The sequence below is a fragment of the Terrapene carolina genome, unplaced genomic scaffold, assembly GCF_002925995.2.
Source record: "Terrapene carolina triunguis isolate 2854851 unplaced genomic scaffold, T_m_triunguis-2.0 Scaffold67, whole genome shotgun sequence".
In the NCBI taxonomy this organism is placed as follows: domain Eukaryota; kingdom Metazoa; phylum Chordata; order Testudines; family Emydidae; genus Terrapene; species Terrapene triunguis.
This window is the reverse complement of record NW_020664418.1, coordinates 7,181,950-7,199,512: the sequence shown is the minus strand read 5'-3', so window position 1 is coordinate 7,199,512 and position 17,563 is coordinate 7,181,950. Positions and strand designations below refer to the sequence as shown.

Below are 17,563 nucleotides of genomic sequence, written 5' to 3'. Positions count from 1 at the left end.
TCCAGCGCTCACTGGGAGACAGAGCGATGTTCACATAACCGCCTCACTTCCTTCACTTAGGCTCTGTTGTCTCCCACTTGCACTTCACCACGCAGGGAACTGGAAACTCCAAGAGGTTGCCCTTACAGACTGTTCCATCGCAGGGAGGCAGCTTACCCCAGCCCTCCCCACCCTGATGGAACAACCAGGCCCCACATGGGGCAGTTCCATCTGCAAGGAGCCTCTTGGTCTCCCAACCCTCTGCAGGTATCTCTGAGCCCCTCCATTTCCCTGACTCCTCCGCAGCAAGTGTTCCTGCTTTAGATAGAAAGTAGAGGGAGGCTCAAGGGCAGCAGGAGTTTTGGATGGGAGGAGCAGGATTAAGAAACCAGCACCTCCCCATGGCAATTCATGGCATCTTATAATGCCATAAAAAGAGCTCTGCAGAAGCAGCAGGAAGAGTCTATTCTTTGAACTGCTATTAAGCTTCCTACTGAATAACTGACCTACTGTGTATTAATATTGCAGACATTGTGCCCTGGGACATCACAGGCTAAAACCTGGAAAGTATTTTATTAAATAAAACATGTTAGAGAGGAGCCAGGCAGCAAAGCTCCGATCCAAACCTCAGCAGTGCTGTGATCCCACCACTCCCTTTGGGCCCATCTCGAGAGATTTGCCAGGGAGTGGGCTTAAATACAACATCAGCGATACAGAGGCCTTGGCTACACTTGCAGATGTACAGCGCTGTGAATTAAACCTGACTTCGTGCAGCTGAGTAGGGAAAGAGCTGCAGTCTGTCCACACTGACAGCTGCCCAGCGCACTGTCGTGGCCACATTTGCGGCAATTGCAGCGCTATTGGGAGCAGTGCATTATGGGCAGCTATCCCACAGAGCACCTCTTCCCATTCTGGCACCGTGGGAAGGGGGCGTGGGTGCGGGGGATTCTGGGTCCTGTCCCAATGCCCCGTGATGCATCGCTTCGCATCCCAGAAATCCCTTTGTTTCCGTCCACCTTTGGTGCCATCTTTCAACGGTTTCTGTGCAGCGCGATCTGTCTGCGGGAAATGGAGTCTGAACTGCTGAGGTGTATGCTGACGAGTCTCGCCAGCACGTCACGTTTGGCTGTCGAACTATTCCTTAAGATCCAAAGTGAGAGTGAGGGTGAGGAGTCCGACGATGCTATCGAGCCGCGTAACGCGTACGACACGAAATTGCTTGTTGCATTCACGGACATGCTCAGCACCGTGGAACACCGCTTTTGGGCTCAGAAAACAAGCACCGAGTGGTGGGATCACATCATCATGGAAGTCTGGGATGACGAGCAGTGGCTGCAGAACTTTCAAATGAGAAAAGCCACTTTCATGAGACTGTGTGAGGAGCTTGCCCCCACCCTGCGGTGCAAGGACACGAGATTGAGAGCTGCCCTGCCAGTGGAGAAGTGGGTGGCTATTGCAATCTGGAAACTGGCAACTCCAGACAGCTACCGGTCGGTCGCAAACCAGTTTGGAGTGGGAAAGTCGACCGTTGGAATTGTGTTGATGCAAGTTTGCAAGGCCATTAATCGCATCCTACTCAGAAGAACCGTGACTCTGGATAACGTGCAGGAAATAGTGGATGGCTTTGCACAAATGGGGTTCCCTAACTGTGGAGGGGCGATAGATGGGACGCACATTCCTATTCTGGCACCACCCCACGTAGGATCTGAGTACGTTAATCGGAAGGGGTATTTCTCTATTGTTCTCCAGGCGTTTGTGGATCACCGTGGGTGTTTCATTGACATTAACACAGGCTGGCCCGGAAAGGTGTATGACGCACGCATCTTTCGGAACACTTGACTGTTCAGGAAGATGCAGGCCGGGACTTTTTTCCCCAGAGTGGAAGATCACGGTAGGGGAAGTTGAAATGCCCATTGTGATCCTTGGAGATCCCGCTTACCCGTTAATGCCGTGGCTCATGAAACCCTACACAGGGAGCCTTGACAGCAGCAAGGAACGGTTCAACTACAGGCTGAGCCGGTGCCGAATGACTGTGGAGTGTGCCTTTGGCCGTTTAAAGGGTCGCTGGTGATCTCCGTATGGGAAGCTGGACTTGGCTGAAAACAGCATCCGCGTGCTGTGCCCTCCATAATATTTGTGACGGGAAGGGTGAAAGCTTCACTCGGTCATGGACCTCTGAGTTTCAACACCTGGAGGCTGAATTTGTACAGCCAGAGAGCAGGGCTATTACAGGGGCCCAGCGCGGGGCTGCAAGGATTAGGGATGCCTTGAGGGAGCAATTTGAGGCTGAAAACCAGCAGTGATATCTGGTGCCCTGCACGGGAGTGAAGTGCAGTAGTTCCAATCTTTAGGAATCAGTGTTTGCTAAGCAGACAAGCAGACTTGCAGTGCCTGTTTATTTCCTGGGCTAAGGAGTCTTTTACTTTATGCAATAATAAAGAATGTTTTCAAAGCCAAAAAATCCATTTATTGAAAAGAAAAAAAAATTATTTATTGAAAAGAAACAAGGGGGTGGAGTGGGAAACAGTACAATCACAGATTCATGTATGTCCTGTCTGGTATGCTGTACAGTGAGTGCTGCACTTCAGGACAGCTATACTGCATGGTGATGGGGGTTGAGTGCAGAGGGTAAGGGTCGTGGTTTTCAGGGCTGGGTGGTGAAGATACTGGTGTTGGAGGCAGCAGGTGGCGTGAAGAACAAGGAAGTTGGGGAAAGTGGGTTGGAGGTGACAGTGGGGCACAACAGAAAGAGTTTTGGGACAAGGGCTGCGGGGGGGGGGTGGGGGTGGCGTTTGCGGTACTTTCTGCATGGCTACCAGCTCCTGGATAGCGTCTGCTTGGCGCTCCAGGATGCTTATGAGCCTATCAGTGCTTTGCTGCCGGTGCACGGTGCTTTGCCGCCAGTGCGCTGCATTTTCCTGGCGGATCCTGCTTTCTCTCTCCCTCCAGTTCTGTGCTTTCTCATTCTCTTTAATAGATTGCCGCATCACTTCTTGCAGCATGTCTTCTTTGCTTTTTCGCGGTCTCTTCCTGAGTCTTTGCAGTCTCTGAGCAGGCGATAAGAGGGACGGCTGAGGTCTCAAGGTTGATGCAGCTGTATAGGCAAAATGCAACATTTAACAGAGGCAGCATTGTTTATACCAGACAGAGTAATGATTCCCCCCGCACTTAAGGAGTAGAAAACACACAGGGTCTACACAATAGCATAATTTTCCCGTCCAAAACAGAGCACACATTTCCCACGGGAGCCTCAAAATGGTGAGTAAGGGAGACTGATTGTTTCAGGGCTGCACTGTCCTCTGGGTTTCTGTGCCTTGGGGAGAGCCAACAGCTTCAGGGGGCACCTACACTGAACACTGTCCCAATATTTTCCACAGGAGTTCGTCCTGGACGATATCTCGCTGCTGAGGGTGACCTGGGAAGCAAGGGAGGGTCTTCTACTGCAATGCGGCTTCCGCCCTGGCCCATATGCAGCATGCCTGTGTGCAGCAATGGTCCCCCCGCCCCTCGCGGCACAGTGGCGCGGACACGTTAGCCTGGCTGGGACAAGGACCACGGTGGCTCTCCCGATAAACCTGCGCAAGCGCATTGCACACGTTCTGGATGAGACATTTGAGGAGATTACCGAGGCTGATTACCGCGATGTGATAAACCACATCAATGCACTAGTCCGCATCTAGGCATGCATGCCTAACCCTCCTCTCCCAAAGAGCCCGCACCGAAAAAATTCCTTCCCGAAAAAAAAAACCACTTACCGGGAACCTGCTCTTCTGTTTGTCCTCCACCAAGTATCGGCCGCTGCGACTGGCTACCTTCCTCCTGGCTCGAGAAGAGCTCCTGGCTGCATGGCTCCAGGGATTCCGGGGTGTCTCCATCCGGCCCACCACCATCACTCCTGTTTTCCTCCTCCTCCTCCTCCTCTTCCTCCTCCCCCCCCCCACACCGGCTCTGAAGTGTCCATGGTGATGCTTGGAGTGGAGGTGGGATTAACCCCAAATATCACATCCAGCTCTTTGTAGAATCGGCAGGTTGCGGGGGGAGCACCCGAGCGGCCGTTTGTGTCGCGGGCTTTGCGGTAGGCACTCCGCAGCTCCTTCACTTTAATCCTGCACTGCAGGGCATCCCGGTCATGGCCCCTTTCCATCATGTCCTTTGATACCTTCCCGAAGGTATCGTATTTCCTGCGGCTGGAGCTCAGCTGGGACTGTACAGCTTCCTCCCCCCAAACACTGATGAGGTCCAGCAACTCGCCATTGCTCCATGCTGGGGCTCTCTTGGCGCGTGGAGGCATGGTCACCTGGAAAGATTCGCTGATAGCACTCCACACCACACCGGGCTGAGCAAACAGGAAGGGGATTTTTAAAATTCCCGGGGAATGTAAAGGGTGGGTCACATGGTTGATTACCTGAGGCCAGGGCAGTAGAGTTTGAACTGATGACCAGAGTGGCTAGAACAGGCATTGTGGGATACTGCCGAATAATTCTGGAGGCCATTCACAGCGCATTAGGCGGCCACACTGGCGCCGCAGCGCTGCAGCAGCAGCACAATACTTGCTATTCCTCTCGGAGAGGTGGAGTACATGCAGCGCTGCAACCACGGAGATACAGCGCTGCAAATGCCTTGCCAGTGTGGACGTGGAGTGAGTTACAGCACTGGGGGAGCCTTTACAGCGCTGTACCTCGCAAGTGTAGCCAAGGCCAGAGTGTCAAACATCTCATGTGAATAGCCACCCTCTCTGAGATAGAATAATCATTGCCCAACACTGATCTTTCCTTCCCTGCCCAGTCAGGTCAATGGGAGTTTGCACAACCCAACGAATAATGCAGGGTCCTCTTGTTTTTGAGAAGTGTTACAGTAATGTTGCAAAACACTGCACCTTCCTGTAATACTACTGCAGCTTCCTGGACTGCAACTGTAGAATACTGGAGTACTTCTAGCATAGGTACCCATCAATGTAGCCTCTGGCTACCATTATAAGAACTTGCATAGATACTGCTTCTAAATAAGGGTTGGTCTTTGAGGGCCTGATGTCACACTATTTAAGACAATGAGAGCATTGCCATTGGCTTCTGTGGGAGTAATACTCGGTCACAAACCATTCCTTTGATTAATTCTTCTTGGAAATGTAGAATTAATTAAGAATTCAGCTCAGCAATTAGAAGTAAATATATTTTTTAAATGATCAACCTGCCAGAAACAAGTTCTGAAATATATTCAGATTGAGGCATCCCAGTTTCTTCATTACAGATTTTTGCCTGTTTTCCATCTAAAACACAAAGGACATCCCAGGAGAATGGTAGGACAAACTGGTGATCGAGGCAGTAGTCTGGGACTCAGGAAACCTGGGTTCATTTCCTGATTATGCCACAGAGTCTCTGTGTGACCTCTAGCAAGTCATGTAATCTCTCCTTCTATCAGTACCCCATGTGTAAAATGGGAATAATACTACCTCTCTACCTAATATGAGTATAACAAAGGTAAATCCATAAACATTTCGGAGGTGCTCAAGTAGAATGGTGATGGAGGCTATGTAAGTGACTAGACTCACAAATAGACGAATTCTTACATCAGAGTTACAATGGAAGATTCTACCAGCTGTTTAAAACAAATCAAGCAGCCTCTCCTCTTAATGCTCTCCAAGGTATTCATTGCCAAAGCCAAGGTTTTGAAAAATGATTAGTAACTTTGGGTTCCCGACTTGAGAAACTTTAAAGTGGCCTGATGATCACAAAGTGCTGAGAGCACCCACCCTATGAGAGTCAGGCCCTTTTAAGGCTTCCCAAAACTGAGACATCCACAATCACTAGCCACTTTTCAAAATCTTGACCCATAAGGTTAACAGGATCCAAAACAGCTGAAGTGCATTCCAAACTACAAAGAACTAAATATATGCCAATCCTTTGGGCTCCTTATCACCAGATTTTAACTGGCTTTTATTAAAAACAAACAATCTCTTTAAAGATTTTTGATGTACATCGACCATGATTATTCCACCATCAGTCATGAGTAATTCAAACACACAGATATCTATATTCATGAATTGAACTACAATTACTAATTGAACAGAATGGACGTCTATATTTAGTTATTGAGATCTGAATTGTTTGTCTTGCTCTCCGCCTTTAAGACTCCGATCCCATCGCAAACACCACATACATGTTTATTAAAGGTGTGTTTTAAATTTACCTGATGCCTGTTCGGAATTAGTCACTGGGAATGGTGCACCCCTCAAATAACCCAACTGTACTCGGTGACACGCAAAGTATTTTGAAAACAAAAGAAAAGAGCAAGATTGTGACTCTAAGCCACTGCCTAAGTTGGGACACACGTAGGTGGGGGCTGCATACCTGCAGCTGCTCTCAGGGGCATTGTTTATGAGGCAGGCCCAATGGCTCCAGAAGCATGGGCTGGAAATGCCCATCTCATCCTGCAACAGGCAGCAGCATCCTGTCTAATGTGTTAGTCCTGCTCTGGGCCAGGCACTGGCACAATTAACCCTCTTTTCTGTTATCCAGTCCTGGTCCTTGCCCAAGGACTAGGACTGTGCCTGACCAATGCACAGGGGGGCCAAAAGGGAGCAGGAGGAGAACAAAGATATTTTGCTTAAGGCTAGACACAACCTATCCAGTCATGTTTATGGCCTCAAATCAATAACAAAAAAAACCCATGTGCAGTCTTGAAAATTACGACCACAAGAGATTTCCCCAGACTTTAAAGTTACAACCACATTTATATTTTAAAAGAAAATATCAGAAAACAGGTTTTTCCATTTGCTGTCAATGCCCAGGGGTAAGTCCATTCCCTGCCCTATTTTAAGTAGCTGTGATGGCAGCTAAAAAAGCACAGATCCCTGAACTCAGAGAAGCAAAGGAGGAGCTGGATCCTTAAATACTTCACTGTCTAAAACATTTGGTAGTTTTTAATTCTACATATTTGGGGACCAATCCTCACTCCCAGTGATTTCAATGGGAGAAGAAAAAAAACCTAACTGCTTCCCTTGACTTGACGAGGTGATTTTCAGGATATCGCTTTTAATTTTTTATTGTTCTACTCACTGCACTTAAGAAAGCTCCAGTAGGAGGCAGGATCTAGGACCTGATCCCTTTTTACCTAATTGTGTCCACCTGGGCTAACACTGGCACAACCCAGTCCAAATGACTTGCACTCACTGGTATGCTGAAGTGCTCAGAGAGGATTATGAGAGGAAGGATGGTCCAGTGATTTGGCCCCTGACCTGGGATACCCAGGTTCAATTATCTGCTCCTCTAGGCTTCTTCTAAAACCCTGGGAAGTCACGCCATCTTTCTGTGCTTCAGTTTCCACATCTGTAAAATAAGGATAATTGCCTGCTTCTCAGGAGGAGTTGTGAGGATATAGGCAGATAGATCCTCTGATAGTTATTCGGGCCAAGTTGAGGAGAGAGCCCATTTTTGCAAACCTTCTCCTCTCATGCTGGTGTAAATCAGGAGACCCTCCCCTAAAGCTCATGAAGTCAGCGAGAGGACTATCAGGACAAAAAGGTTCTGATAGTTTGGCATCCAAACCAAATCCCAACTCTTAGCAGCTGAGCCACCAGTAGATGGAACCTTTACTCTGTGCTCAGAAACAAGGGGACGGTCCTTCCCAGGAAGCCTAGAAGAACAGGGAGTGGATTAGCTCCCTTCCTCTCAGGCTTGTGCAAGAGAACTTCCCCAGCACCCTCTCAACCTGCTTAGACAATTAACTCCTGCGTTCAGGATCCAATCCACCACAGACAGCACTGATTCATACCACAGCCTCTTCATGGGCTAAGGGGAGAAAACTCCATGCCCCCTAAAGGTCCCCATCCTAGTGGGGTCAGGAAGGAATTTTGGCAGGGACCCTGGGAGGGTTTCACCTTCCTCTGCAGCATAGAGTGCAGTTCACTTGCTGGGATCATCTGGGCATGTCTTACCTAATCAATTCTTTGTCTCTGCATGGGCCATGGCTGTTGATGGCACCTCAGTCTCTCCTCTTCTCTGCCCGTGGCACACAGTAAATTAGTCATCTGAGGACTTTCATCCAACTAGAGTCATTGGGCTCAACATAGGGGTAAGTGGATGAAAATGTATAGCCTGTGTTATGCAGGTGGTCAGGCTGAAGGATCTAATGCTCCTTTCTGGCCTTAACCTCTATGAAATTGCTCTGGAATCTCGATGTCAGATTCCACAAGTAACAAACATTAACAAGAGCATGTATATATCACTATGGCACAGCAAAAGCAGGACTCGGGCATTGCTCTAGATACAGCAGTGATAGGTGCCTAAGCAATATCTAAACTAGAAAGATCAGCCCCAGAAAAACACAATGGGTGAAATACATTTCTGGTGTAATTTCCCTGACTTCAGTGGCATTACACCAAGGAATTTGGCACCATACATCTATTCAAATAAAAATAGTTAGTATATTCCCTTTGTATATCAATGAGGATCCCAGAGCACAGTGCAAACTACGTGTACTGGAGTCATTTCAGCCAGCACTGGAGTGAAGCTGACTCTGGGATGAAATGCAACAGTTGTTAAGCAATGCACAGCAACCCCCACAGAACATTTCAGGGCAGGATGTGAACAGAAATACTGTACGCTATTGAAGCTGTAGTGGAATTATTCCAGTTGGAATTTGGCTAAGAGACCAACTCTTTCAAAAACTGCTGTGGATCTTAAATAATTGGGGTGGCCTGTATATCTGTGTTCTAAAGTTGGACGAATAATGCAAACCAAAATAGTTTGATTAATGGCGCCTCTCACCTTTCCCACAAACTGTTCAGGAGCAAATGACTTTCTCAGCTTGCTGCGACTAGGTTTGTGAAGAATTCTCACTCACACATGCTTTGTTGCTCAGCTGTGAGGATTTAAGATTTGAAATTCAAGAATCAAACCATTTTGATTGGCCATACAAGTCACATGGTATGGTAGTGTTCCATGATTGGATCACAACCCTTCAAATCAAATTTCAGGTGTGAAGAATATAACAAATTTCCATAAATATTCATTTAACATTCACTCTTTTAGTGAACATTCCCACCAGCGAACTAATTCACTAGAAAGAACGAGGAGTACTTGTGGCACCTTAGAGACTAACAAATTTATTTGAGCATAAGCTTTCGTGGAGTAAAACCCACTTCATTGGATGCAAGCAGTGGAAAATATCTTCCTACTATATTTTCCACTGCATGCATCCGATGAAGTGGGTTTTAGTCCACGAAAGCTTACGTCCAAATAAATTTGTTAGTCTCTAAGGTGCCACAAGTACTCCTCGTTCTTTTTGCTGATACAGACTAACACGGCTGCTACTCTGAAACCTAATTCACTAGGACACCCATGAATGAATGCAGGAAGACCACCCCTAACCCTAGTCAAAGAGAATTTGAATGAATGATTAGGGAACATTTCACCCCACTCTTACCCAGCATGCCTTGGCATGTCTCATCCAGGAGATGAAGAAAGAAGAACTGCTGACCTGATATTGCTTGGGAACATAGATTTCTGCCAGTTACTCTGGAGAAATTGTTTAAGAACACTCATCCTTAGGAAACAATACCCCTGTAAAGGCTGCCAAGGTCAGAGCCTGTGCGGGTCACCTTCCAGAGGTCTGGAGGCACAGACGACTTTTCTCAAACTCTCTGAAAGTTCTGTATTCATGGATAGAGATTATATGTCTCCTTCACTCCTTAATGATGAACCAGGCACCTGTACCTCTACTGCCCATTTCCCATTCCCTTACATGCACTCTAACCTGCAGTACAGCTTGAGCTATTCTTGGGGTTGAGAGACTGGATTTTGGAGAAGCTCCACTGCAATCTCTAGCATGCCCACTGACTGTGGGAGGAGACAGGCACTGGCTGGACATCCGAGCTCTTACCATGTGGAGCTGGGGTTGAGAACCACCATGCTCTGATAACAGAAATGTTGTTCCCAGTACAGGAGCCTGACATGCTCAGCTCTGCTTTGCGCTTCTCACATCCCCATCAATCACGAGGCAGTGTATTATTATTAGCTTCACCCCTGATTTTACGTATTAATTTCCAAAGCAGAGTCATTCACACACATAACACATCCGTCCCCATGCCGGAATGCTTAGACAGACACAAAACCATACAGCAGCCAGCTATGTGGGGTGGGCACAGCTTGCATTAGCTTATGTTGAAGCTAAACCTTAATTCTACAGAGCTGAAGATGCTGGATGTGTGCACAGGTCTGCTGACAATCTGTAGATCTCAGAGCAGGACAGACGATGTCAAGGCAAATCCTCCCATGCCTGCAGTGCAAATTTCACTGCACGGCTCCGCTTGTGGCAGAGGTTTCCAGATCCCTATTCAAATACTCAGTAACCCACACCATACACAAACCTGCCAGTGCCATTGCTGCGGTACCAGCGGACCACAGAGCCAGCTTAACCTCCCCTGCTTGAAAGGCTGCCCCTCCTGTTCAATGCAGTGGCATGAGTGGTCACAGAAGCCTCGTGGATAGTAACAAGGAGGAATTCACCCCATCCAAGTGGTGGATCACAGACAGGCAGGAGAGGAGGGATATCAGGGGTACAGAGAGATGTGGCAGGGGGCGTTCATAGTGAAAGAACTAGATGGACCCCCCGCACATTACTTTGCATAGGGCCTTCTGAATGCTAAGGACCAGACCTTTTCAAACACACAGTCAATGTTCAGCCTACAGCCACCCCCATACTTGGATTTTCCTTTAAGCATGTGTCATTTGTTCAGGCTGCCTTGTTCCAGCTCTCAAGCATGGAACAAGCACCTCAGCTACTTTCTAACCTGAGCTTAATCAGGACTGACTTTATCTGAAACACATTCACGTTTGAGCTGAAAGCCCAGTGTCACAACAGATAAAGGTTGTTCCACAGGAGATTATACCAGGTGATGTTTTCCAAGCCTGCCACATCCCAAAAAGGCCAGATCGCATAACCCTGGGGCTGGGCCTTCCATCGGGTCACGTTTACTGTAACCAAGAGGCTGCGATTCCAAAAGCAGAGGGTGTCCCATGTTGTGGCGTGCATTGTGCACAAGGGAAAGGCACAGCATTATTTTATTTTGGAAGTATCCCCAATCCTTCCCAAGGTGCTGCACCAGATCACTGAAGAGAGAGAATTCCTCTAGTCGCTCTCCCTGCCAATGCAGGAATTGTCCCTATGACACATTTACTGATTGTTTGTCTACTCTAGCTTTAAAAACGTGCCAAGCAATGTAGAATCATAGAAGTTATTCCTGTTATCTGAAGTTAGATAACTTCTATGATAACTTCTGTTTTTCAGATTTGGTGCTGGTCAAATTTGTCTCATTAAAGTAAGGACAAAGGAACCAATTCTCTAGAAATCAGCCAGCAGTGTGGAGAGCCATTCAGGCCTGTGCTATTAACTGGCTAAGGGGTGTATCCCACATCTTCAAAGACAGAAGACAGAAATTCCTCCGAGATTGCCCTGTAAACCCTTGGACTGCTGTAGATCACACATACACTATGTAACAGTGGATCCCAGAGCAGGTAACACTATTTTGCCCTTCTTTAGCACCTTCCATCTGAGGGTAGGAAAGAGCTTTACAAAAGGTTAAGCCTCACAACCACTCTCCTGGTCACTGAGTATTATTAGCCATGTTACACAGCTGGAGAAAGAGTGACTTGCTCCAGTCACAAAGAGTGACTTGCACTAGGTGACAATGAATGTGTGACAGAGGGCTTGTCTACACTTACATTTTATAGCGCTCTAACTTGCTGGCTCAGGGGTGTGAAAAATAACCCCCCTGAGCGCAGCAAGTCTGAGCGCTTTAAAGCGCTAGTGTAGACAGGCTCCGAGAGCTGGGAGCTGTGCTCCCAGTGCTCGGAGCTAATCCCCTCGTGGAGGTGTATTACCAGGAGCGCTGGGAGAGCTCTCTCCCAGCGCTCGCACATGACCACACTCGCACTTCAAAGTGCTGCCGCGGGAGCGTTCCCATGGGAGCACTTTGAAGTTTCCAGTGTAGCCATGCCCAGAGTCAAGTATAGAACCCAGATCTCCCACCTCCCAACATTGCACTTTGACAGGTAGACAATGCTTCCTCTCCAGAGACTACTGATCCTTCAGTTCCACTGGGACACACACATTGACTTTGATGGGGTTACTCCAGGTTTGTACTAGTGTAAGTGAGAACAGAATATGGCCACAGTCTATACTGAGCCCTTCCTCTCTCTACAGCTCATTAAAGACTGTGGATGGAAGGTACCTGACTCTGTCCTCATTAACACCAGTGTAAATCACTAAAGTCAGTGGAGTTACAACACAGGAAAAAATGGTATAAGCAAGGGGGTGGGGGAAAATCAAATCAGTACTTAGTGAAGGGTTTTCTCTGTGCGAAGAGGCAGCATGGAGCCAGCTGTCAGTATCGACCCTGTTATCATTCTGACTGTTGGGAGAGCCAGTCCAAATCCTGACACTGCCTGCAAAGTGTCACCCCTGTGCTGCTTCTGTGTCTAATGCAACATCTGCTTCTTTGCAGAGCTCTAATACCTCCATTATCGGCTCCTGCATTCTCTCATCCTGCACCTCCAGGGTTCAGCACCTTCCTTGCAATCTCTTCACTAACATAACAGAGGGCATTGAATTCTCAGAATGAGCCAGTGGACAAATAGGGGTTTCAGCACCCTGCCCACTCACCCCTTGCCATCACTGCACTCTGTTTCTTTGCAGACAAGACATTGTGCTGGACAACAGTGATACTAGTGCTGTGGGGAGTGAGTGCCTGGCTATGAAATCATGTGTGATGTGATGGGTGAAAGTAAGAGACTTATTAATGTGGAGTCCCTAAGTCTTCAGAATGCAGCTGTTATCTCCTTCACAAACTCTGGAGCACTGATAACTTTGCAAGAGATTTCTTTCTCCCCCAACAAATCTATAAATACTTCACCAGGTTTCCCATCCCCCAAATGTGCAGGGGACCTAAATCTCTGTCAAATTACAGCAACATTAGAGCAGCTCTGAGTAAGGGAAAGGAGAGCTACAAGGTAACAAGTGCAAGGAATGGGAGGTACTCATTGCCAGTAAAGCCAGAACTTGTGCAATCACAGAAACCAGACCCACAGCTGTGAAAGAGGAGAGTGGAAGCTCTTGCACCTTTCACTGCCCAGAGTCAGTTGACAACCTGCAGAACCTCTCCTGCTTCTAAGCTCCTTAACAATAGATGCATAAACACAGGCAACCTGTCCCTCCAAAGTGGCAAAGATTTAAATCAATAGTTAGCATGTTTAGAAGACGCACCACAAATGAGATTAACTCATGTGCCTCACTGGGGCTTGGTTGGGAGCCTATCATGTCAGATTTATGGTCCCTTGAGCTGACCTTGGAATTCCCCTCTGGATCATCATCTGCCTCTCTCTTATTGACACATCCTTCCATTGCTGCATGCGGTGTCCTAACAGGAACAACTGTCTGGTTGTATTACATTCTGGTGCTAATGCTAAGCACAGGATGGCCACGTTTGACATGAATATACTGCATGGGGCAAATATACTGCATTTGTAAAGGGACTCCAAAGAAATGAAGCATTAAACTAGGGTCAAGGTCAGAAAAGGGCCACTAGAATGGCACCTTGTTAGTGCCTAGCACACACCTGCTCCCTCCTCAATGTTCCCAACATCCTAACCACTTTGTCTGCTGACCAAAAAAACAACAACACATTTTAGTGCTGTCAGCACTGCAGAGCCCATACATCTGTGCAGAGCAAAGCTGCATTCTATTCTGCCTCATGCATCACCAGCAAAATTGGCCACCTAAACGAGGATTCCAGAATATTTCCTACTGCCTGTCGTATACGAGGCAGAGAAAAGGCAGCTGTGATTTGGAGGCACTAGAATGAGCTTTCAATGTTATTAGCTAGGAAAATCTTGTTCTGACTTGCAAGCTGAGCCATTTAATAGAGAATGGGAATGAGACATGCTTAGACCCTATGGTGACTGATGGGCATGAATGCCTAGAGAGAGGATCTGAGATGTCATTACATAAAACATCTCTTAAAATGGCTTAAAGCAGAGTTGACTCTACTGACAGACACTCACTAGCCTTGCTATATCCCAGTATCAGGAGGGGCTTGGCAGAGGAGATAACCCACACCAAAAAGGTGATAATCTTACAGATCAGGAAAGAGATTTTCACAGGCACAAAGGGCAATTAGGCACTGAAAGGCAATGGGAGTTGGGCATCTGACTCCCCTTTCCACCTTTGAAAATCTTCTCCATAGTCTCATGTTGTATAAAAGCTGCACCCTTCCTACTGTACAATCACACAAGGGACCAGACTGAAACATGGTTACACAGGTCCTCTGTGCAGCCATCATTCATTTAGCTCTGTGGGTTGAATCTCAAGTTCCAACAAAGTGCCTTTTCTGGTTGGGGCCGTGGTGGAGTGAGGAGTGAGAACCAGCGACTCCTCTGCCAGCATGGCTTGTACTCGTCCATTAATATCTGTGTACTCCAAAAAGGGGGAGGTATCAGGCAAAAATGTCACCATGCCTGCTGTATTTAAAGCTCCTATTCGCCCTGATATCGTGAACTTCGTTCATACCAATTTGCCCAAGAACAATAGACAACCCTATGCTGTCAGTGAACTTGCAGGACATCAGACCAGTGCTGAATCTTGGGGTACTGGAAGAGCTGTTGCTCGTATTCCCCAAGTGCGAGGTGGTGGAACTCATCGCTCTGGCCAAGGTGCTTTTGGAAATATGTGTCGCGGAGGCCGTATGTTTGCCCAAACCAAGACTTGGTGATGTTGGCACCGCAGAGTAAATACAACTCAAAAACGGTATGCCATCTGTTCTGCTCTGGCAGCTTCTGCTCTCCCAGCACTGGTTATGTCTAAAGGCCACCGCATTGAAGAGGTCCCAGAACTTCCTCTGGTAGTTGAGGACAAAGTTGAGGGTTACAAGAAAACCAAAGAAGCTGTTCTGCTTCTGAAGAAGCTTAAAGCATGGAATGACATTAAAAAGGTTTATGCCTCTCAGCATATGCGTGCTGGAAAGGGTAAAATGAGGAATCGCCATCGCATCCAGCGCAGGGGACCCTGCATTATCTATAATGAGGACAATGGCATCATCAAGGCTTTTAGAAATATCCCAGGAATTACTCTTCTCAATGTAAACAAGCTGAATCTTTTGAGACTTGCTCCAGGTGGCCACGTTGGGCGTTTCTGCATTTGGACTGAAAGTGCCTTCTGCAAGCTGGATGAGTTGTATAGTACCTGGCACAAACCTGCTACCCTAAAGAGTGACTATAAAGTTCCAACAAGCCAGTTCCCGGGTAGTTACCTTTCACTTACGCTCATCAGTGAGAAGAGATATGCAGGGAAATGGATTCTTTGATGTTCTCAAAGGAGGAAAAGGATTTGGCACCTTTATTTCTGAGTGACATTCATCTGCAAGTAAAATGATTTAACAGCTTGTTAGAGTGCCAATTAGAACCAACAATGATCTGATTGACCTGTAACTACCTTGGCACTAACATGTCTTTAAAAATGAGAGAGAGAGAGAGAGAGAGAGAAATGCATGATGTGGGAAAGAGGAGAGCTCCGATATGATGGTCCCAAGAGCAGTCTGAAGAATTCTGTGGCTTAGCTAATGAGTCACTGATAAGAAACAAACACAAATTTCAGTAGTTTCAAACTAAAATGATGCTGATCTCCAGAAAGACAGCGTTCTGGTTTCTGTATTCTGAAAGCATTCTGATGCAATATTACTTACTTTATTGCACCACATACTATTGTATAATGCAAAACACCTGCACAGCAGAACCCCACCTGTTTAGAACACTGAAAATATTTACATGTATATTCTTCTGTGTGCTCATCAGTAAATACTTTTATAAAACACACTTTCCCCCCCCCCCCCCCCCCCAAAACCTGCTTCATCCTAGCAAGATGAAGATTTCACTTCTATAGACATATGTAATCTGGAAGGTTTATGTATTGAGATTATTTGGATCCAGCAATCAAGAAGTAGAAGATTTTATCTAAAAATTGGTCTTTATAACAAGAATTCCATTTTTAAGTCAGTGGAGGAGGGAAGAAAGGGGACTGCCACTCCTTCGGCAAAGGGATTGGGAGTGGGAAAGGGAAATGGGTGGTGGGGAAACTGAGAACCAATAGATGAAGAGGGGAGACTGAGATGAGATGAAGAGCTGTGGGAAAGTGGGAGACTGGGACTGGCTGAGCAAGGAGATTGGGATTGAGAAAAGTAGGAAGGAGGGGCGGGGAGAGGAGACGGCTCTGACAAGGAGCCATAGAGTGTATGGGGGGGGGGGGTGAAGAGACTGGGACTTGCTGGGCAAAGAGTCCAAGGCCTTGTCTACACTGACACTTTACAGCACTGCAACTTTCTCGCTCATGGGGTGTGAAAAAACACCCCCCTGAGCACTGCAAATTTCAGCCCTGTAAAGTGCCAGGGTGGCTACTTTCCTCATGGAGGTGGGTTTTTTACAGCGCTGGGAAACTGGGACTACACATGTTAAAGTGCTGCCCTGAGTCAAGGAGCCAGGATGGAACAATGACGACACAGATTGGATGAAGAACCTAAGAACCTGCAGAGGGAGATTGGGACTGGGAGCCAGTGGGCCTGGGGACCGTGAGCAGAGGAGGCATTGGTGGAGACCAGGGTGAAGGAGATAGATTAGATAAGGAGTGAGAGGGAGGGAAACTGGGCAAGGAAAATGGGAACAAAGATATGGGGGGGGGGACTAAGAATAGACAGGCAGGGACTGGGAGTGCAGGGGAGACTCAAACCGGGTGCCCAGAGGCATAAGACTAGTCCTCATTGGGCAAGGAGACTGAGATAAGAAGTCTGAGGAGGGGAGACTGGAACTGGCTAAGATGGGGTGGGAAAGAGACAGGACTGACACAGGGACTGGTTAGAGGGGGAAGCTTGGGGAAAATGAGCATAAGAGTGCGTGCCCATCACAGCGCGCACACACACACACACACACACACACCAGCCTAGAATGGAACTCAAGATTCCCGAGTGTCACCACTCCCCTGCTGTCACCAAATAGCAGTGAAAACCATAGTGTCTTTCTCTCACCTTTTTAGTGCTGGTCTACATAGATACCCTGGCTACTGCTGCTCTCTGTCACTCTGTTAGATCAAGTGGCAGAGGTCTGTGTGACAGATCTAAAGGTGCCAACCCTACTGATGATCTGCATGTGTGCTATTATGATGCTATATGATGGAATTTCTATATTTAAAAAAAAGCAAACTTAAAAACTAGGAAATGACACACACAAAACTATTTTAAAAGAATGTTATTAAGGTTGCAAAATCAAGCACTCAGAAGACAGGAAATGCCCAAATTAAGATGGCCTGTACAACCTTAACTCAACCCCCTTATGTATATGCATTATGATATGGTAATTACATGAGCATATGCTATTTTTTCCACATGACTCCTGCCTCACTCAGTGAACAGGATCAACCCGCTATAGGAATGAATGAATGAATGACTGTGTAATGAAGGAGACTGTTGTCAGTAAGCAGGGCTGGCTCCAGGGTTTTGGCTGCCCCAAGCAGCCAAAAAAAAAAAAAAAAAAAAAGCCCCCACCCC

The 17,563-nt window shown here is 47.2% G+C and overlaps 1 protein-coding gene and 1 pseudogene across 1 annotated transcript in view; one reads left to right on the top strand and one right to left on the bottom strand.

Annotated features, from left to right (window-relative positions):
• The window catches only part of HCN4 (hyperpolarization activated cyclic nucleotide gated potassium channel 4), a 176,694-nt gene that overhangs the window by 150,982 nt on the left and 8,149 nt on the right, over nucleotides 1-17,563 (bottom strand). The window lies entirely within an intron of this gene.
• LOC112116349 lies at nucleotides 14,386-15,334 on the top strand (annotated as a pseudogene).